Here is a 23305-nt window from a genome sequence, read left to right as displayed (position 1 = left end):
TTTGACCATACTCTATTGAGGCCATACTCTATTTGACCATACTCTATTTGACATTCTTTGACCATACTCTATTTTTCCTTTTTTAAGAATGCTTTTGAAAATATGTTAGATAAACATGCTTTTAAAAGTAGGCACCAAGACTTCAAAAAAAATTATGGTCTGCAGAGGGAGCACCAATGTATTTAAAGGGTCTTGTAACCAACTGAAAATTCATCCAACATGAAAACCTCCCACGGGCTCCAGTCCATTTTGTCCTGGTTCCAGTACTGACTTCAGAGAAAATGGACTTCAGAGACTTTTAAAGTCTGTAACACAATAGGATACCAAAAAGGATGTTTTTATTCCTGGCCTAAATGAATGATTCTTATATGCCCTGAAGTGAAATAATAACCACTTCATTTGCCATCAAATTGATTCCAACTCATGGCAACCCTGTGTGAAAGAATATGTTGCCTTAAAATTGAAGCGCAACTGCAGGTACTAACAGCTATTCTTAGATTGACATTATTGACGATCTTTTCTGAACATTTATGAAACTGTGTTGTTTGACAGTGGGTGTTCCTGAATTACATCATATTTTATTAAAAGAAGAACGGAAGAGAAGGAGGAAGAAAAAAGGTAGGGCGGAAAAGGCAAAGGCAAAGAAGAGGAAGAGAATAAGGAGATGAGGAAGAGAAAGGAGGAGAAACAAAAGGAAGAAGTGGGGAAGGAAGACCCTTTTAGCTTATTAAACTTCATTGAATGACCATCCTTTCTGACATTTTCTCACTCTCACTCTCACTCCATGGGGCTGTCTGGAGCAGACCACTTAGCAGGCTTTCTCTGGGAAGCCAGTTCTCAGACACCTGCCAGTCCTATTCATCTGATTTGCTGGTACTCTACCAGCTCCCTGAGGCTGTGGCATCTTCTGTGAACAGACCACTGATTTCACTGCCTAGTTGCCCTTCTGAATTCCATGTGGCCCTCTGAATTCCTCCTGTCTGTCACCTCGGTCCGATCCCCATGTCTCTGCTTTTATTGGGGCCGAGGGGTGCAGAGCAGCAGGAGTGGAGGTACCTCTACACCCCATCACTCCTGGGAACACCAGCAGTCCAGACCCCTTTGGAGGGAGAAAGTCAGACCCACAGAACATTGTTATTGTTGAGTGCTGTGGAGTCGGTTCTGATTCATAGAGACCCTGCACGGGGCTGCCGAGGCTGTAAATCTTTACGGGGAGTAGAAAGCCTCATCTTTCTCCCGTGGAATAGCTGGTAGTTTCAAACTGCTGACCTTGAGGTTAGCAGCCCGATTCGGGTGATTATTCTCAGAGGTCACTTTGTCCAACTTCATTTTACAGATGAAAAATAACCGAAGGAGCTTGAGCCCTCTGATCTTATGCTAATTAGCTTATTGGCAATACAGGAAAAGAGGTCAAAGTTACTTGTGTTCCTTGTTTCTTTGAAAAGTTAGATTTAAGTACAGAAAGCAGTTACTTTAAGGGGCTCACTGAACTGAGAACGAAGAGCAATGATGTGGGTGAGTACGGGCAGGAAAGTTCATTTTAACTCCCAGCAGTGCTGTCAGAATCTTAAACAGCTCATTTGTATGTTCATTTTCATGTTTTAAGGAGTGAATATGCCCAACAACCTCCCTACAAAAAATAAAGTTGTTGGGTTTGGTTTTGCTTTTCAAACTAATCAGAACTTACAGATTTTCAACTTCTATTTATAACCCTGAACACAGGAATAGTAAGCACTCTTCCCTTCAAACCAAACATTTAGATGCAAATCCTAAACTTGTTGCCCCAAACTTTTTCTAGCTCCAGGAGTCTAGGCTTTGAGTTAAAAACAGAACTAATTCCCTGGATGTCCATTACCCTCCCCACCCCCCTCAATGGAACTCAGCTGTGCAGGATGGAATTGGACTCTGCTCTGCTGAGAAAATGCTAGAACTCAAGACTTCAACCGTGGCCAATGAACAACTTCCTACAGTTCTCTTCCTTTCCTTTCTCCAGCCTTCTCCCCTTCACTCCAACCTTTCCCCCTCTTCTAAGTCACATCCCTCACATTCACCATTCTCCACTCCCACCCCCACCCCCTGTTATTGTTAAGTGCAGCTGGTGAGCTTGAACCACCAACCTTGCAGTTCAAACAGCTTTGCAGTCTGGCGCATTAACCCACAGCGCCACACCAGGACCCCCACCCCTTACACCCCCTATATGCATGTAAATTCAAAAACCTTAACCTGGTGTGGAGCTGTAGGATAAGTACTGGACTGCTATCTCAAGGTTGGCAGTTCAAACCCACCAGCCACTCCTTGGAAACCCTATGCAGGGTCGCTATGAGTCGAAACCAACTTGATGGCATTTAACAACAACAATAGATAAGGAATCTTGATGTGATGCTGTAGGATAAGCACTGGACTGCTAAATACAAGGTCAGCAGTTCAAACCAACCAGCCACTCCTTGGAAACCCTGTTCAGGATCGCTATGAGTCAAAACTGACTCGATGGTACCTAGCAACAACAACAAATAAGAAAGGAACGCTGGTGGTGCAGTGGTTAAATGGTACGCTGCTAACCCAGAGACCCAGCTGCCACAAACCACAAGCTCCTCTGAAGAAGAACACTGTGGCAGTCGGCGTCCTTAAAAGATTGTTGTTAAAGTGCTGTCAAGTCGGTGCCAACTCATAGTAACTCTGCGTAGGGTTTCTGAGGAGCGGCTGGTGGGTTTGAACTGACTCAACGGCACTTAACAACAACAACAACAATTAAGACCAGTGAAACTGTCTACCAAACTCTTAGATATATGTTGTTATTACTAAGCAACACACTAGTCTTCCTGGGCCAAAGCAAAAATGCCTATGGAGCCTGTCACTGCTCGCTAAGGAATTCTTCCTGGACAATGGTGCCAAGCCTATCCCTCCCCAGTTTCAGCTTGGGCCTAGTTTTTACAGTTGAGCAGGAGTTTCCTGCCTGTTGAAAAGAAATAAAGGTTAAAAGCCCTTGACCATGAATGAGGGTTCCAGTTAGTTTAGGGTAAGGGCTTCCCTTATACTAAGAACTTTAAAAATAAATTTAAAATAAACTCAAAAACCAAATCTAAACCCAGTGCCACAGAATCTATTTCAACTCATAGCAAGCCTATACAGGATTTCTGAGGCTGCAAATCTTTACAGGCTCAGAAAGCCTCATTTTTCTCCCACAGAACTGGCTAGTAGTCCAGTGTTTACTTCTCCGAAATTGTAAATCTTTATGGAAGCAGATAGCTTCATCTTTCTTCCAGAGTGGCTGGTGGGTTTGAAACCTCTGTCCCTGCCGTTAGCAGCTCAATGTACCAACAGTGACCCTAAACATTTAACTCAAACCCTAAACCAAATCGATTACCATGGCGTTGGTTCCGACTCATAGCAACCCTGTATAGGGTTTCCGAGCTGTATATGTTTACGGGAGCAGAAAGCCTCATCTCTCTCCTCTCAGAGCAGACCCTGGAGTCAGTCCCATGCTTATCCTAAAGTACTATCAGGGCTCCTTTGGTTTAAATTAGATAAGGCAACATCACTTACTGTCATCATCTTAACTATAGATACCATGGAAGGAATGCTAAGGCTGTAAATGCTAGAAGAATGAGGCACCGTTCACTGACTAACAGGACACCTCAAATCACATTCACATTTATCTCTAGCATGGAAGCTGTGCATGTGTCAATTTCACCAAGTACTATAAGTGGAATTAATTCAGTGTCTGTGGGTGGGTTAAGGCGGGAGGGAAAAAATCAGGGAAGATGAAAGGAGACAGCTGAACTATGGAAAGAAGAGAGAGAGAGGAAAGAAAAAGAGGAAAGGAGAAAAAAATGTTAGTTCAGACTAAGGAAGAAGTGAGGTAGGGAAGTATTATTTAACCAAATTGTTCATTTTTTAGCCACAAATGAAGCCTAGTTAAACCAAAGCTATGAATAGGAAGGAACTAAAGCAGTTGTCTAAATTATTTAAGATTTCTTAAAAAGCACATTTAAAAGCCTAACATGAAAGTATGATTTTATTCACTTCTTGGGGTTGTTGAAATGTTTGTCTATATCTTTGACTCACCTGATTACTTGTCTAAATTCTCTTTCTCCTTTTACAGAGTCTAGTAGACATTGCTAGATATTATTCACTGATTGCTGCAGCTCTGACTTCTAATCCTCCTGAAATCAGATGTCACTAAGCCCATTTGGGTGGCCTGATCACTGAAGTCAGTTTAAAGCAGGACCTAATTATAGGTCAACAGAAAGCCTAGCAGCATTGCTTTCAGGACAATTCTTAAAGTGACCATTAGCCCTAGAAATAAAACTACAGCCTCCACACCATCAAATCACTTCACAAACGACCAGCAACGAATCGGAATTCTTTATCTTTGACTTTGTGCCACATAAAGGAAATCTAAATCCAATGAAAACGGGGTCCCTAGAAATGTGAACACTCATTTTAAGTTATAATGTGAATGAAACTGTAGAGGGACGAAGTTGGTCTTCTAACTCCAACTCAGCTCCCTAGGGAATGGAATCCAGTTTGAAACCTGAGCTTGACCTTTGGCTACACACCTGGCAGAGACCCATATGGGTGACATCACTCTAAATCAGGGCATTAGCAGCTCTGGAAACATACAATCTATCAAAAGGACCCTATTCAGGATTGTAATCATTGCAATAAAATAAATACAATAGGATGAGTATAAAATTGATGTTGCCCCATATAAACTATCACTCAATTTACAATAAAAACTTTAAAAAAACAAAAACAAAACCCTATTCTTCTAGAAGGGGAAGTTCAGCAGAAACCTGGAAGCAAATAACTTTAAAGAGAAGGCCTAGAAACTCTTACACCTGAGTTTAAATTGTATCAGCAGTTACTCATTCAAACCACAGTCAAACCTACTACCACCTACTCAAGTACACCTCATGGTGACCCCCCATGTTACAGAGTAGAACCGCTCTATAGGGCCTTCAGGGCTGTGATATCCATGGACGCTGACTGCCAGGTTTTTCTTCCATGGCACCACTGGTTGGGTTTGAACCAACCAGTAGTGTTGTTATTAAGTGCCATCAAGTCGGTTTGGACTCAGAACAACCCTGTATAGATTTTCTGAGAAAGCAGCTGTGAGATTGAACAATCAACCTTGCATTTCAAGCCGACCTTGCACTCCAGTGCTTATCCTACAGCATCACACCAGGACTCTCTAGATTAATTGTTGGTCTTAAGTGCCATCGAGTCAGTTCTGACTCATAGCGAACCTGTATGGGGTTTCCAAGGAGCAGCTGGTGAGTTAGTAGCTGAATGCAAACTAGTAGTGACAACCAGGAACCTGCTGCTCATCCAGATGTAGCACAACGTAAAATAAAACTTCACAGGTTCCAGTTTTTTGACACTAGGTCAAAACTAAGCCCAAACCCACTGTCAGTGAGTCAATTCCAACTCAGAGCAACACCAGTATAGGGTCTATAGCTGTCAATCTTTACTGGGGCACAAAGCCTTCTCTTTCTCCCACAAAGCAGCTGGTGGGAGTGAACTGGTGACATTGCAGTTAACAGCCCAATGCTTATTCTAAGCACCTGAAATGAACTTACTATGTTATGCATATAAGTTATTATGTTAAGTACACATTGAAAGCAGTATTTCCATAACCCATATAATCATAAACATACCTAGGACATTTGTGTAAATGCAGATTACCTCGCCCCTCTCCTGAAGCAACAGAATCAATAACTACGGGGTGGAGCCCAGGGATCTGCTGTCTTAGCAAGTGCCTTAGGTGAGATGTTTACCATCAGACAAGTTTGGGAAGTAATGATCTGAAAGATTCCTATGGAGATTCCTATTGGTAAGCACACACAATTATCTTCGACCTATTTTATAAATCCAGATTATCATGTTGTCTAGCATTTTGGTTTTTCTTAGATAGGTAAACTTCACCTGTATACTCATTTACTTCATTGAAGATAGGAAAGTAATCAAAACATATTGTTTGTAGTAACTCTCTTCCAAATACAGCTGACAAGTCAGTGTTGTCTGACAGATACCAGCTGGTAAAAATTGAACAAGGGCAAGAGGAAGAGAGGAAAGGCAAACAGATCTGTGAGGAGAGGATTAAGAGTTTAAGGAAGGTGGGAGTTACAGAACAAACACTATCTGTACTTACAACCTTCAATTCAGTTCTAATTCCCAGAGGGTGTCTACTATCTGCATTTATTTTATACCTTTCAATTAAGGAACATGCATGGTTTAATCCACAGTAGAGAAGAGAATGTAAGCATTGGTACTCAAGGAAAGAGACAGAACTAGTGGTATTCGTTGTTGTACGCTGTCAAACTAATTCCACCTCATGGCAATCCTACAGTACAGAGTAGAGCTGTTGTATAGGGTTCCTAGGTCTTTTCTTCCACAGTTACTGGTGGGTTTGAACTGCTGACCTTTTGGTTAGCAGCTGAATGCTTAATCATTGCACCACCAGGGTTCCTGATTCTTTACTCACTGATTTTGAATGCTAGGACCATTTATTTACAAGTATAGTTTTGTCTGGTTTTGATTATGCAAAGTCTGGGTTAAGTTTATTTGAGAGCCCTGGTGTGGCAATATAGGATAAGGTGTTAAGTGCCATCGAGTTGGTTCTGACCCATAGCGTCCCTGTATAGGGTTTCCAAGGAGCAGCTGGTGAGTTTGAACCACTGACCTTGAGAAATTAGGTTCACTTTCTGGCCAGTGCACCTCATGTACAGCCACCACCTGTCCCTCAGTGGGTACTTATGTGTAGATATGATGCTGAACAGGTTTCAACGGAAATTTTCAGACTAAGATGGACTAGGATTAACAGTCTGGAGATCTACTGCCAGAAAACAGTCAGTGAAAGCTCTAAGGCTCACAATTGTCCAATCCAAAACCAATCCTGACCATGGCCCAGGACTGGGCAGTAGTACCTCCTTCTGTTGTGCATGGTGTCACCAAAAATTGGGGGCCAACTTGACAACCACTCGCAACAACCACTGTCTCTATCAGAGCTCTCTATCTCTCTGATTTTTTAAACTCCCGGTGTGGTGCTATAAGATAAGCACTGGACTGCTAATCACAAGGTTGGCAATTCAAACTCATCTGCCACTCTTCAGAAACTCTATACAGGGTCACTATGATTCTTTCACCAAACTTATTCAATATGTATGTTGAGCAAGGAGTACTGGTGTGGCACTGTGGGTTAATGCATCAGATGGCAAAGTCGTTTGAACTGCAAGGTCGGTAGTTCAAGCTCACCAGCTCCTATACTGGGTTGCTAGGGGTCAGAATCAACACGACGGCACTTAACAACAATGTTGAGCAAATAATCTGAGAAGCTGAATTACATGAAGAAAAATGTGGCATCAGGGTTGGAGGAAAACTCATTAACAACCTGTGATATGCAGATGATACAACCTTGCTTGCTGAAAGTGAAGAGGACTTAACTTACTGATGAAAATCAAAGAGCACAGCCTTCAGTATGGGTTGCATCTCAATGTAAAGAAAACAAAAATACTCACAATTGAACTAATAAACAACATCCATGTCAATGGAGAAAAAATTGAAGACTTCATTTTGCTCTGATCAACCATCAATACTCATGGAAGCACCAGTCAAGAAGTCAAATGACATATTGCATTAGGTAAATCTGCTGCAGAAGACCTCTGTAAAGTGTTCAAGAGCAAAGGTGTCAATTTGAGGACTAAGGTGTGCCTGATCCAAGCCATGATATTTTCAATAACCTCATATGCATGTGAAAGTTGAACAGTGAATAAGGAAGACTGTAGAAGAACTGATGCATTTGAGTTATGGTGTTGGAGGAGAATATTGAAAGTGCCATGGACTGCCAAAAGAACAAACAGATCTGTGTTGGAAGAAGTGCAGCCAGACTTATTCAATATGTATGTTGAGCAAGGAGTACTGGTGTGGCACTGTGGGTTAATGCATCAGATGGCAAAGTCGTTTGAACTGCCAGAATGGCCAGACTTCATCTCTCATACTTGGGACATATTGTCAAGAGGAACCAGTCACTGGAGAAGGATATCATGTTTGGTAAAGTGGAGAGATGGCAAAAAAGAGGAAGACCCCCCAATGAGATGGACTGACACAGTGGCAGCAGTGATGGACTCAGGTTTAGCAACGGATTGTGGGGTTGGCCTCACACGGGACAGTATTCTGTTCTGTTGTGCATAGGGTCACTATGAGTCAGTACCAACTCGATGACACCTAACAACAAATGATTTGGAACCGACTTGACGGCACTTAACAAAAACATCTCTCTGATTTACTCCACAGAATTCCTTTCCGTTAAAATGATAAGTGAGTAAGTGAGCTCCCATCTCTGGGTCTTTGTACTTGCTCTTTTACCTGCCTGGAGTGGTCGTGGTGGTGGCTATGTACCGTGGAGTCGGTTCCGACTCATAGCGACCCTATACAGGGTTTCCGAGGCTGTAAATCTTTATGGGAGCAGAAAGCCTCATCTCTCCCACAGAACAGCTGGTAGTTTAGAACTGCTGACCTTAAGGTTTACAGCCCAATTTGTAACCTCTACGCTTGATGGAAAAACTGAATTAAAAGATAATAAATTTTTTTCCAAAATTTTTAAGGCCCTTTGTATTAGTTGAATAAAGTAATGGATATTTTCAGGAGCTAAAGATTGAAGTCTCAGAAACCCTATATAGGGTGGCTATGAGTCAGAATCATTTTGATAGCAGTGAGATTTATAGGTAGCAAGGAAGGTATGAGGAATTCTTAACATTTGTGACCTTAAAATTATCTATCTTATATAATCAAATAGAAACAAACAAATTCATTTATGAAATTAAAGAGTGGAGACTGATTTAAATGTACAGTAACTGGATCATTTGAGAAGTTATCCACATGGGGTATCAATGCTCTGGGCATTTTTTGTTTCTTTTCTAGAATGGTAGGGCTCCTTGAGATAAAACACATAGAATGACTAAAAACAAGTATTCCAGGCAAAACTGGGGGCAGTGATAGGCTGATATTACATGACTTGATAAATACGTCATTGTATTCACTTTTTAGTGCTTCTTCTTGTTGTTAAGTGCCCTCAAATCGATTCCAACGAGCAGTTGGTGAGCTTGAACCACCAACCTTGTAGTTCAAACGACTTTGCAGTCTGACGCATTAGCCCACAGTGCCACACCAGGACTCCAAAAGATAACCGTTCATTGGTAGAGAGTTGTTGTTGTTGTTAAGTGCTGTCAAGTCGGTTCCGACCCATAGCGACCCTGTTTCCGAGGAGAAGCTGGTGAGCTTGCATAGTGGTTGTTGATTGGCTTAATTAAAATTATGTCTGCTCTTGCCTTGTCTTCCATTAAAGTATAAGCCCCTTGAGGCCATAGTCCACTAGGCCTGTTGAATGTGATGAAATGAGGAAAAGTTTACAAGTATTGCTATTGGGGTCCCAGTTCATACATGTATGGGTTTATTCCAAACAAAATGTGTTTCAACACGTCTCTGCGATCAGTGGATGGCTGCAGACAAAATTTCACAGTAACACACTTGTCATAGCCTTATTTGGGTACCTTCAAAAAAAAGGTTCAATCAAAACAGTGGCTTCTGCTGGACTAGTTAAAATTTAAGGCAGAGAGATCAGCTCAGAGTACGGTGACTGGTTTGGGGGACTCCAAAGGGGTCATCTTGATCGATTTTCTACAAGGATACTGAACAGGACAATCATGGGGCTTCTTATGAAGTTTTTTAAAAAATTGAAAACTGCATTGAGGAGGAAAGAAAGACATCTACCAATACACCTGCTCATTCTTTGAGGGTAGGAAGAGTTCTCCTAGAAAAATCTCATTAGGAAACCTCACTCCATCTACTCTAAAGCTCTGGTCTCGCCCCTTCAGACTTCTTTTTGTTCCCCAAACTCAATGAACATTTAAAAGGAATAGGATCTGAATCACTCAAGGACGCCAAAACTACTGGTTTTGATAGAGTGTAAAATGAACGTTGCAGAATCCTTCAAGGAAGGGCTATTGTTGTTGCTATTGTTAAGTGTTGTTGAGTCAGTTATGAATCAGAGAGGCTCTGTATAGGGTTTCTGAAGTGGGTTTGAACTTCCAACCTTGGGGTTATCAGTTCAGTGTTAAATGAAAACACTGTCTTCAGAAGTATATAGACCTATATGGAAAATATGTCAAGAAACAGTAGCTACACATTTTGTGATTTTTGTTTAATAAAGCTATCTACGATATTTTTGTTTAACAAAGGTTTATACAATTACAGCAAGAATCATTCCCACCCCCTCCACACACAGAGTAGATAGGGATGGGCAATTTGGACACCGGCTACCCAAAATGGGGGGCGGGGGACTACAAAGGCAAGAAGTGACTGGCTTACAAGCTTTCAAGAGGGAACCTAGATCCAGAGGGCCTGGAGGAAGGAAGAATCTCCAGTGAGTAGTATTCAATCTAACTAGGCGGCGCTGATGCAATGAAATACAGACAGGTCTCTTGTAATACTATAGTGAATAATTGTTATCAGGACTGATTGTAAGGGTCGGAAATGTAAAGGTAGATGTTTTATAGCAAGGAGGGGAGTGATTAACTTTTCAGTCTAGGAGCGGAGGTCCCTAGGACCATCAAGGGAGAAGAGCAGAGAGCAGGACCCTACCCAGAGAAGCAGTGATGGCTGAAATGGAGGCAGAGATGATGATGTGGAGCGATGGAGCAGCTGGAGACTTTAGATCCAGAGAGGGAGAGTGACTTTGTGCTGAAGACCTGGGGGGTACGGGGGAAGGATTGCATGGAGGGGATTGTAATCATGGCAATGAGACGATATACAGATAGAATGAATGTAAAACTAATGTTCTCCCATGTAAACTATCACATAATTCACAATAAAACATTTAAGAAAAAAAAAAAAGTATTGCTACCAAATCAAACTGTTAGGTGGGCGCCATCAAATCGGTGCCACCTCATACTGACCCCATGCAAAATCGTAAAACGTTTAACAACAACAACAACAAAAAAAGGTTTACATGATTATGTCATAGAACACTCATGGAGGCAGCAGTCAAAAAATCAACAGACTTCTCTCTTTGAAGTGTTCAAGAGCAAAGACATCACTTTGAGGAGTCACCGCATATGCATGTGAAAGCTGGAACATGAATAAGGAACACCTTATTCATAATGCAGGTGAATTATTGCATTGGCAATGTATATTGAATTCTGCCAGAAGAACAAATCTGTTTTGTAAGAAGTATGTCCAGATTGCTCTTTAGAAGTGAGGATGGAGAGACTTCATCTTTTGTACTTGGGCATGTTGTCAGGAAGGACCAGTCGCTGGAGAAGGACATCATGCTTTGGTAAAGTGGGGGGGTCAAGAAAAAAGCGGAAGACTCCATGAAATGGACTAACACAGTGGCTACAACAACAGGCTCAAACCTATCAAGAGCTGTGAGGATAGCGCAGGACCAGGCAGTGTTCCATTCCATTGTACATAGGGTTGCTCTGTGTCAGAACCCACTCAGCAGTATCTAACAATAATAACAGCAGGATTTTCTTGCAATGTTTGTTTTACTAACCCTCATACTGTTGTGCTTATTAAGCCATCAAGTAAATTCTGACTCTTAGCAACCCTGTATAGGGTTTCCAAGGAGCAGGTGGTAGGTTTGAACTGCCAACTTTGAGGTTATCAATCCAGTGCTTATCTTACCCAACCACACTAGGACTACTCATACTAGGTAACCCAAAATCAATTATATTTAGCTAATGAATGAAAAATGGCTGTGTCAAATAAAATATTTTATATATAGATAAGGTGGACATACATTGAATATACAATGTATATGTGTAGAGGTCTGGTATGGCGCTGTAGGATAAACAGTGGACCCAAAGGTCTTTTGAATTGCAAGGTCTACAGTTAAAACTCACCAGCTGCTCCTCAGAAATCCTACACAGGGTCACTATGAGTTGGAACTGACTCAACAGCCCTTAACAACAATAGCATGTGTATGTATATACATTACATTCATACACACTCTGAATATATTTCACATGTTTTGACAGTAAGTTTAAGAGTTTGTTTTTTTAAATTTTACTGTGAATTGAATGAAGGTTTACAGAAGGGATTATTAGTTTCTTGCTAGCATGAATGCACATGCTTGTTGACAGATTGCAAATCTTCATGAAATTTAAGAGCAGGGAGCAGAGACCTTTTAAAATATGTACAAATATAAAATGTCTTAACAATACTTTGTATGAATAAGTAATAACATCAACATTGCAGAACTTAAAAACAGAAAGCTTCAATTCTGAATAGTCCACAACAGTAAAAACAAGATGATGCTATTTTAAGCCAGACTTGCTAACTGGAAATATTTTATGTCATTCAAAAGATTATCTAAACGTTAATGGGTTTTACAAAAAAAACATTCTATGTGTATTCTTTTAGGTTATTTCCAGAAAATACAGGCCAACCCCTGAGGAGGATTTGGAATGAAGTTGATAAAACTCATTTGTAAATGTCAAGGCCTCTCACTTGCTCAGTATGGTACTCTCCAACTCTTTTACTTACAGCTACCACCTTGACCCCACCCAACACACACAATGCATACATTTTAGGTTCCTAAAACATGGACCCACCCCTGCCACACATCGATTACAACATCAAGAAAAGTAGGCTAGAATTCACAAAAATGATCCAAAAGTCATTTGTCAATTTCAAGCATTTCTCAACCCTCAAGGCACATAGGCTATGGTATGTCCTTTTGTGATATTGTTACATTGCTTTCCCAGGATACAAATTTTTAATCTAGCAACCCATGGCTATATATAAACTCCTTTCATTAAATCCAACTAAAGTTACTACCCCCCAAAATCAGGTAACGCACCACAGTGAAACCAGATTGCTATGCTTCCAACATATTTTCCGGGCTGCTAATCTCAGTGACAGTAGTTTGAAACTACCAGAAGTTCTGCAGGAGAAAGATGAGACTTTCTGCTTCCATAAAGATTTACAGCTTCGGAAACCCTATGCAGCGGTCCTATGGGTCGGAATCTACTCGACAGCACTTAACAACAACACTGGTGCAGAGTATAACCTATTTAAATTAGATTGTTTCTTTTACTCTGAATTTGTCTAAGTCACATTGTATCACAGTTACTAACCAGTTAAACCAAATGTTGTGTGGTGTGGTTAAGGAATTGTAGTAAATCTTGTCTGATAGTCACTAGATCTGCAACCTTCTAAACCATCTAAACAAAACATACACACACAAAACAACCCTGCTGTAATCTATTTGGCTTACTTAAATTTTCTAACTCAGGTAGTGTTTCCTTGGTTTAAGAGAAAGGGAGAAGAGAAAGGGGAGTGGGCTATTCTCATACCATCATCCCTACCCCCAAACTCCCCATCTCTGCCCTCCCCAGTGTTTGTTATACAAGTTCTTCACCCCCATGTGTAGACAAAGTTAATTTTGCATTGGTGGTTAAAGTGGTCTTAATAATCAGTAGTTTTTTGTTTTTTTTTTAAGCCTGTGTTCTTAAATTTGCCTACCTCACCAGCGGCTTTACTTTGAAGATGGTCCTTCCCCTCCACCCCTGGACAGGTCCCTGGGCTTTCCCATTCCCTCCCGCAGAGTCCCTTGTTTTTTTTGGGAGGCGTCTCGGGCTGCTTCTGCTGGAAAGGCGACGGCGGCTCGCGGCCTCCCGGTATCTAACCCTTGTCCTAGAGAAGACACCTTCAGAAAGGTCTCCTTGAGGTGGCCATAACACTAGGGAAAGCAAAAAGGCGGCCCCTACGCACTCCCAATCGGACGCAGCCAGTTCCCAGGCCGGGACGCGCCCCAGAGAAGGGGGGAAGGGAGTGTCGCCACCAGTCCCACCTCCGACTCCCTCGGGCTCCCGCCCTCGGCCCCACCTCCCCCCCGCCAGCACAAAGCCGACCCGTGGGCGGGGGCCAGGCCCGCTGGGAGGCTGCCGGAACGCGACAGGGTCTGAAGGCCTCGTGGGCCGCTGCTCCCCGCAAGCCTGAAGTTCCCGTCGGGGCGGGAAAGACGAGCTTCCCCGCGAGCCCTCAGAGGCGCAGAAACCCGGGACCCGCCACCTGGGCCCCCAGAGGAGGCCCGGCGGGACGGCGCAGTTCCGCTGGCCTTAAGTGGTGGCTCCAGCGTGGAGCGCCGGGGCGTCCGGGCCGCGGAGGGATGGTGGTCTTGAGGGGGGAGAGGGGAGCAAGTGCAGGCGCCGTTGGAACTCAAGGGTAAATTCATAAATTTCAGGTGCCCCTTTGCGTCCTGCAAAGGCGCAAAATTGGGACTTCAAATCAGTTCCCCCCATTTCCTCAAGGCCCGGGGCACCTGCGCCAGACGGTCACACGCGGGGGGCGGGCAGAAAGGCGCGGGAGACGGACTGGGGTGGACGTGCCCCACGGCCCTCCGCGTCCCACGGCCTCCCGTCGGGGGCGCACACGCGGACGCGCACACGCACTCGGGCCGGCCCAAGTGCGGGAAAATGGCCGTTTCTGCTTCAGTATAAAAGCTCTTTGTTGCGCTCACACAAAAGCTATCAAGACCCGCTTTTCCAACGGTCCTGGCAGACAGATCGAAGGAAGTCAGGCGAACTTTCCAAATGGCCCTAGAAGCCTGAAGCGGAGGGTGCAACTAAGGGAGAGGAGGGGGAATAATATAGGCCTCCCACTCCCATCTCCCCAAACTTGTGTCAACATCCAAGTATGCATACAGGGAGGTGAGGAAGAGGGAAAGGGGGGGTGGGGGTAGGGGAAACAACTTTACTATCAAGGCCCAGAGGAGGGGATTAAACATTCACAGTCTTGTAGGGTTTCTCCCCTTGATCAGGGTAGAAACATAATCCGGAAAAGTCTGGATACACCAAAACTAGAAATTAAAAAAAAAAAAAAAAAAACATAACAAACCAGTTGCCATCAGCCCAAAGTGGTAGTAGCAGCAGCCGGCGCGTGTGATCCACTTACTTGTCCGACTCTTGTGACATGTTTGATCCAATGAACTCGCTCCCCTTTTCCTGGAGCCTCAGCCTCTGGTGAAACTGGACTTTCAAGTCTGTGCAGGTGAAGGTGTGTGAGAGAGCCCGAGATGGCAGAACAAGAGCTACAGGTAATTCTGCTTTTCCGTCCCCCCTCACCACTCTCACTCGCTCGCCCGCTTGCGCCCTCACCTAGCCGGAAAGGTGGGATAAGGGGGGGCCCCTTACATGGGGGCCCGAGCTCGGAGGCGGCCGGGCGGCGCGGAGTCCTCCTGGATCGTGGCAATGGGCAGACACAGAGCAGAAAGTGGCGGACTTGGGCGGCCACAGGTAACTTTCTCGCTAGGAGCTGAATTCTTTCACTACAGGGTACAAGCCCTAGGGACGAGCTGCGCGGTGATTGGCTGTGGCGCTCCCTCAGGTGAGCTGCCATTGGCAGAGGCGCGCTCAGGTAAGGCCCTTCTCCAAGTGCAGGTAACTCACTCAGAAGTTTACCTGAGTGGAGCGGCGATACGCAGCAGCTTTGCGGCAGCCTGTGGGAGCCGAGGGTCAGGGCTTCGAGGAGACTTCGAGCTACGTTTCCTTTCTTCCCCGAAGCCGCGTGGGGGCGGGGAGGCTGGAGGAAGAGGAGGAAAAAGGGACACCTGCAAGCATTAGAGATTGTAGGTCGAACGGAAGGAAGAAAGAGGACTGAACTCTGTCAAGAGCCAACCGGAGTCAAAGGCGCAACACAACCAACCAGGCATTTATTTTATACCCAAGTTGCAAGAACTGTTTGAGAATGGCCGAAGAGTGGACTAAAGTTACTTTGTGCGCAGAAGGGACAAGAAACCCAGATTGCCGTCTCTATTGCGTAATTTCATTTTTAACATTCTTATATCACAACAAACACTTTTTCGTCTCTTGATGTGTAAAAGATACCAGGGAAATTATAGCTTTTCAAATCGATGAACATCCTTTATTGAATTTAGCTGGTAGGGAGTGGCGTAGTTTTGATGGTTGAGGAGATCTGGTTGAGTTAGATACTAAAATGGCCCTAGCGACTCTCTTCGTTTCCCCTGGGCAGCCTGGGATTCCAGAACTATAAATCGCTACTGAGCTCTTTCCTTAAACCTGTTGTCCTTTGATGTTTCCAGGCAGACATAACATTTACATTGTAATTCAATAGAAGCAGTTACTACAAAGGTGTTTTATCCTTCCAAGTTAATATGGTTGCTACGGAAACGATTCAGGACGAAACTGACACTTGTGGTTCTGTTTCTCCTGGTTGGGAACAATATAATTTAACAAAGGTGTCTTTTGCTACGGACCAAAGAGTGAATGAAGTCTTTGTAAAAATTCTGACAGGAATTTAGCCCGCACATATGGATTATGGAATTAAATAAGTAAAGAGTTAGGGATTGAACTGTATCCCCACACCCCAAAATGTGTGTTGCCTGTGGTTATAATCCCATTTGGGAATGGGTTAATGAGACAGGATTCTTGTAGGATGTATCTTGAGTCAACGTCTTTTGAGATACAAAAGAGATTAAATGAAAGCTAGGAAATAGAAATGGGGAAGAGAGATGCCAAGCGCATGAAGATTGGGTAGCAGCAGAAGTTGAAAAGAGACAAGGACGTTTCTTCAGCGTCAACAGAGAGACAAAACTTTCCCCTAGAACTGGCACCCTGAATTTGGACTTTCAGCCTCCTTAACTGTGAGAAAATACATTTTTGTTTGTAAAATCACCTACTTGTGTTATTTCTGTTACAGCAGCATTGTTATTGTTGTTAATTGCTGATGATCGGTTCCCACCCATAGCGACTCTGTAGAGTTTCCAAGGAGCTACTGGTGAGTTTGAACCGCCAACCTTGCGGTTCAAACCGACTTTGCAGTCCAGTGCATTAACCCACAGCACCACACCAGGACTCCAACTAAAAAGATGACTAAAGTAGAAGACATGGCAAATTTGACATATTTTATTTCAAGCTAATGCTAACGCCTACCTAAACTGATATAACTTTTATTTTAATCTTCATGGATCAGATATTTCTTGAAAATGACATTATGAGGTTTAAGGTTTGGTTGTTCCCTGTTTACACTCTCAAAAAATGAGTTTCAAAATTGTATTACTATTTCTTCTTAAGACAATATAAACACCATGCCGTGCAGTTTTAAAGATGATACATTTTAAGATCATAGAGTACCTACCTCTCTTCTCCCTACCTTCCCAACCTCCTTTGTAAAGCAACACATTTCATGTTTCCTGTATCTGTCCCATGCTGCTTTCTTGAATTACTGTCTCTTATTCCACAACACTTGCTCCAATAGCAGCCCCAGGAAGGGCTGTTGATATGTGCTATTGAATCAGTTCTAACCAATAGTGACCCTGTATAGTGTTTCCAAGAAGCTGTTGGTCAATCTGAACTGCTGAACTTATGGTTAGCAGTCCAGTGCTTATCCTACAGCACCAAACCAGGACTCCTCAGAAAGGGTTGTTGTTAAGTGCTGTCAAATCGGTTCTGACTCATAGTTGGCCTGTATAAGGTTTTCAAGGAGCAGCTAGTAGGTCTAAGCTGCTGCATTGTGTTTAGCAGGCCAGCACATTAACCCACACCAGGACTCCCCAGAAAGGGTAGATGAGGGTAAAACTTTGAATCCTTACATGCTTGAAATGTCTTACTTGACCCTGACATTTGATTGAGAGTTTAACCAAGTGTAGAATTCTAACTAAAAATTTTTCATTCGCAATTTTATGTGGAAACTGTTCTTTTATTTTCTAGCTTCTCATGTTGTTGTTGAGAATCTTAATGTCTTCCTGATTATTCCTATTCCTTTGTGACCTGGAATTTTGCTCTCAAGAAACTTGTAGAAGTATCTTTTTAACTCTAGTATTTATTCTGAAATTTCATAGTTAAGTGCCTCTGTTTATAGGTCTTTTATTCATTGCTTACTCAATGGACTCTTTAATATGGGGCCTGTGTCTAGGGAGATGTTCTTGAAATATTTCTTCTGTAATTGCTCCCCTGTTGGGGGAGGCATGAGCCATGGATGGGCTCAATGGCAGAATTCTTGCCTTGCAGGAGACAAGAGCTTGATTTCTGACCAGTGCACCTCCTACATCTGTCAGAGGTGGGAAGGGTGTTGTAATGATGCTGAACAGATTTTGGCAGTTTCCAGACTAAAGTAGATTATGAAGAAAGGCCTGGTGTTCTAATTCCAATAAAACAGCCAGAGAATGGATCTCAACAGCCCCATCTACAACTAATCGTAGGGATGGCCTAGGACCCTACAGTAGTAGTCTGTTCCGTTGTGCACAGTGTTGCCATGACAGCACCAACTGCACCAACTGCACCAACAACAATCTTAGCAGAGTAGTTATGACCATAAAAGCTCTGGAGCCAGATTGCTAGAATTCAAATCTTGCTTCTACTATGTGACATTGGACAAGTCACTTCGTCTGGCTATGCCTCAGTTTTCTCATCTATAAAATGGGAATGATAATAGTAATTATCTCACTAATATATTTGAGCCACTTAGTGACAGATAATAGAAAGTTCTTAATTATTGTTCACTCTACTGTTTTGTTTTTTTTAACTCTTATCAGTTGGATGTTGGATCTCCTAAACTAACCTTTCTTTCCTGTTGAACATGTCCTTATTTTTTGTTCTATTCTGGGGGATATTTCCTTACTTTACTTTCTACTGGAGTTTTTATTTTAGCTCTTGTTGTAACTCATTCCATCTTTTCTGTCTTTTTAAAAACTAGCCTTCTCTGATTATGTTATGTTTGTAATCCTTTCTTCTATCTGTTGAGGATATTTACTATGGGATTTTCTTCTACTTCCTGCCTCATTTCTACATTCTCTGGTTTCCTTCCCCACCCTCCCTCCATGTATTTGTTTTATTCTTATGATGGTGGAGGCTCACTTCAAATGTCTGTAGACAGTTCACCCTCCATTCATACTTCAGTGTGAGATCATAAAAATCTTACTAGAAGCTCTGTGTATGGAGGTGGGGGACATGTGCTTGCTTACTGGTACACTTGCTGGGTGGTAATAAAGAGAGAAGGCTTGTCATTTCATAGGAGGATCCCACTAATGTGAGAAGCTGGAAGTCTTTTCTGTAGGGCACTTCAGTGTCTCAAGAGAAATAGGCCCCAGTCTCCTGCCTAATAGGGCATTCACCCAGCTGCCAATATCCTGGGAGCAGTTCAGAGGAAGTTCATGAGGGACTCATTGGCAGGTATGTAGTCTTCCACTTTTGTTGCTTTCCTGTTGGTGCCTTAACTCCTACACTTCTTTGTGTCAGGTGTTCCTGAGTCTAACCTCTTTCCTGTTACTCCTACTGGATGGAGGTCCACTCGCCGGGCTGCATGGAGTCAGGTGGTGGGCCAGAAGTTCTAACAACTCCAAGTGCCAACTTTCTCACAGCCCTCAGCTCTCAGTCCTTTACCATTTCTGTGCCCTTTGGGATCCTGGAGACTCTTGGCTTCTCCTTCTGGCTATTTCTGAGGCCAAAGCCACTCTGCAGTTCGGTAAGGTAAATGGGATCTTTCCCTATCAGCCTTCGTGACCATATTAGAGTATGTCTTCTTACTGTTCTGGCAGATCAGTTTCCATTCTTCCATCTACCCCATCTTTCAGAATTGTGGTGAAATATAGTAAAACCTGAGAAATCCGGAGTCTGTGGTAACCTACCCAGGAAGGAAAACTCAATTATATTCCACTAAAACAAGTGATAAAAATATCCTTTATATCCTTTGCTGATGACCATTCCCCCATCCTCTTTGCCCCTGTGGATTTATTCTTTTATGGACTTTTACTATGATTTAGGGTCACCAAAAAAAAAAAAGAGGAAGATCCCCAATGAAATGGATTGGCACAGTGGCAGCAGCAATGGGCTCAAATGTACCAATAATTGTGAGGGGGGCTCAGGACTAGGCAGTGTTTCATTCTGTTGTACACGGGGTCTCCATGAGTCAGAGCCGACTTGATGGCACTTAACAATATAACTATCATTTTAGTGGAATCTGAAGAAAGAATGAAGATAAACAAGTATCCAATCAGTACCAAATTTATTTACATAAATGAAACCAGCATTTGTGGCTAAACCTTTCCTTTTATTGTCTAAGATGATAAAGATTTCTTTCTTAACAATTCACCTTTTATAAGATAACTTTGTGTTCCTTTGATTGGCTAACTACTTATTGCTATGTTGATTGGCTAGATTAATGAAATGGAAGGCTTACATAAACAGTTTTAAATTGTTAAACATGAAATCATTTCCCATCGCCCAATCATTTGGTTGTTTTGTTGTGTTTTTTTTTTAGCTGAAGAGCTGCAAATTAATATGATAATTTTTGTGACACCCATTATGAAAATATACTGTTCTCTCTTCAAACATCTTTTCCACAAACAACTAAGTACAGCTGTGATTTTCAAAGTAGGTCCCTGAACCAAAAGCATCATTTCACTTGGGAACTTGTTAGAAATACAAATTTGCGACATAACCCCAGACCTACTGAGAAACTGAGGAGAGAAGGGCAGCAGTTTGTGTTTGTTACAAGCCTTCCAGGTGATTCTGATGCACTCTGGAGTTTGAAAATCAGGGGGATGCAGTGTTCTGACTAGAGGAAGTAGCACGTCCTTAGCCAAGGAATATCATCATTGTAAAGTATACTGGAGTCCTGGTATGGCCCTGTAGCATAAGCACTCGACCTCAAGGTTGGTTTGAACCACAAGGTCAGCAGTTCAAACTCTCCAGCCACTTCTCAGAAACCTTAAACAGGGTCCATATGAGTTGGAACTGACTTGATGGCACTTAACAACAAACAACAACGAAGTATGCTGAGGCTTTCTACTTCCAAAAAGATTTAAATCCTATACAGGTTCCTTATGATCCTATACAGAACCTTAACAAAAACAACAGCAAAGTCTGTTGAACTTGGAATTTCCCAACAACTTTCCTCAATCATAGGATATTTTAACAGATTTTCACCTATGTGCATTATTACTTTCTCAGCCTAGTGATTGATTGTGTACTGTCTGGTCACTGCCCTTGATTGGAACAGTTACTGCATCAAAAAATGAGCACTGAATCTGTGAAAGAAGTTTTAACACAATTTAGAGTTTTAGCACAATTTAGAGTTTGCTGGTCAAATTTTAGAGGGCAGCAACAAAATAAAGGTTCATATGAGAGCTAGTAGCAAGATATTCTAATACCCAAAAGTTTGGGGAATACTGTTTTTAGAATAAAATATCTATTTTATTTATGAGCTTGAAGTTTGAACTAAATTGTATTGCTTATTTCTACTATCATTTTAATAGTGTTCTTTAGCTTCTATTGTGGTGGCTAGGTATGGCACTATAGGACAAGCATTGGACTGCTAACCACAAGGTCAGCAGTTCAAACTTACTAGATCAAAAACCCTACACAGGGTAGCTAAGAATTGAAATGACTCGATAACACTTGACAACAACAATAAAGTTTAAAAAAAAATAATAATAATTTTGTGCTAAGTTTTCATTTATAATGTTGTTATTTAGTTCCGTGGAATCAGTTCCTACTCGTAGCGACCCTGTAGAATGTTTCCAAAGAGTGGCTGGAGGTTTGAACTGCCAACCTTGGATTAGCAGTCCAGTGTTGATCTTATAACACCACACCAGGAGTCCATTTATTGTACTGTTTATCAAATGAAATTTATCATTTTATTGTAGTGAATCTTTAATGGTGTAACTTTGGGGAAAGGAGGCTACTTCTGTGGCATCTGAACAAAAAAAATCAAGTTTTAAAGGAATACAGGTCTAGTCCATCAAGACTATCTGTTCCTCCTCCTGTCATTACATGTTCTCATAAACAGGGCCACTCTAGCAGACCTGTCACTAAATCCACTGTGGAGCCAGTGACCAGTGGGAACTTCTAGATTGCTTTCCACTGTGAAAACAATTAATTTTTCAGTTGGTTATTATCCACAAGAAGGAATCTTGCAAAGAATGAAAATGAAATGTACCTGGGTAACTGAATTTGAAATCAACATGGGGATGTACAAGTATAACTTAATTGAGCATCAAATGATAGTCCTCATGAAGTTTAGGGTCATTTCTGTTTTTCATAGATGCTGATTTCATGAAGGATCTTAAACCGCTAGTGTGGAATTAGTCAGCAGCCAGGTTTGCATATTTCCTTCAGGATAATGTTTCTTCATTCTATGTAATTCTTCAATAGGAAGCATGGTTCTGTTAATAAAGCATGGTGCGTTGAAAGTATGTCTTCAGTACTCCTTCCTGAGACCCCATTGGAAGAAGAATCAGAGAGGAGACAAGATTAAAGATAATTACAAAATTGGAAAAATGACATAAGGAGTAGGAAACTGATTTCCCAGAGTTAAGAAAGATGAACCTATGCATCTGCAGACACCAAGGATCAAACCTACTTAACTTGTTATTAAGTACCATGGGGTTGGTTTGACTCAATGATACTATTTAGGGTTTCTGAGGAGTGGCTGGTGAATTTGAACCACCGACCTTGTGGTTCAAACAAACCTTTTAGTACAGTGCATTATCCTAAAGCACCACATCAGGACTCCACTTAACCTGTAAAACCTCCTAAAGGCTTAGAAAATAATATTTCCAGTTATCATGGAAGATGGGAGTGACTGGGAGGGCTGATCTGGGATATTGATGTGAAATCTTGATATAAAGCTGTTAGACCCTAGGTTTCCATCTCCACTCAGCACAATCAAGTTCCCTTTTCTCTGCCATGCGGGCAGGAGACTTGGTATATTTTGGTCAAAATGAACTATGAGGACTTCAGGTTTGGGGCTATCAGGCAAACCATCAGTAGTAATGAGAGAAGCAAAGGGCCAGAAGCTCTGGTGACACAGTGGCTAAGTGACAGGTTGGTAGTTGACTCCACCAGCCGCTCTGAGGGAAAGATGTGATGGTCTACCTCCATATAGATTCACACCTGAGAAACCCTGTGGGGCAGTTCTAGTCCATCTTACAGGGTTCTTCTGAATTGGAAGTGACTCCTCCTCAGAAGTGGATTTGGTAAGCGAAAGGTCATGTGCTAATCACTGAGATATCATCTTGTATCCTCCTCCACCCAGTTTAGTAAGCCAGGAGTCAAGCTTATAGTGTCACTAATTTGGATCCCTCCCTTAACATTGCTATTGTTAAGTACCGTGGAGTCGGCTCCAACTCATAGTGACCCTGCACAGGGTTTCCAAGACTGCAAATCTTTGTTGTTGTTGTTAGGTGCCATCGAGTCGTTACCGACCCATAGTGATCTTATGCACAGCAGAACAAAACACTGCCCGATCCTGGGCCAACCTCACTACTGTTGCCACGCTTGAG

General features: G+C 42.4%; 1 protein-coding gene across 1 annotated transcript in view; it reads right to left on the bottom strand.

The window, feature by feature from the left end:
• The window catches only part of GRHL2 (grainyhead-like 2 (Drosophila)), a 196595-nt gene extending 181605 nt beyond the window's left edge, over positions 1-14990 (bottom strand). Inside the window, exon 1 of the mRNA XM_006830613.1 lies at positions 14902-14990. The gene's annotated coding sequence lies outside the window, so the exon portion shown is untranslated. The remainder of the gene's footprint in view (positions 1-14901) is intronic.
• Positions 14991-23305: the final 8315 nt, after the last annotated feature.

This window comes from Chrysochloris asiatica, unplaced genomic scaffold (genome assembly GCF_000296735.1).
Source record: "Chrysochloris asiatica unplaced genomic scaffold, ChrAsi1.0 scaffold00001, whole genome shotgun sequence".
Lineage (NCBI taxonomy): Eukaryota > Metazoa > Chordata > Mammalia > Afrosoricida > Chrysochloridae > Chrysochloris > Chrysochloris asiatica.
Note: the sequence above shows the minus strand (reverse complement) of the source record. Positions and strands in the feature narration are given on the sequence as shown.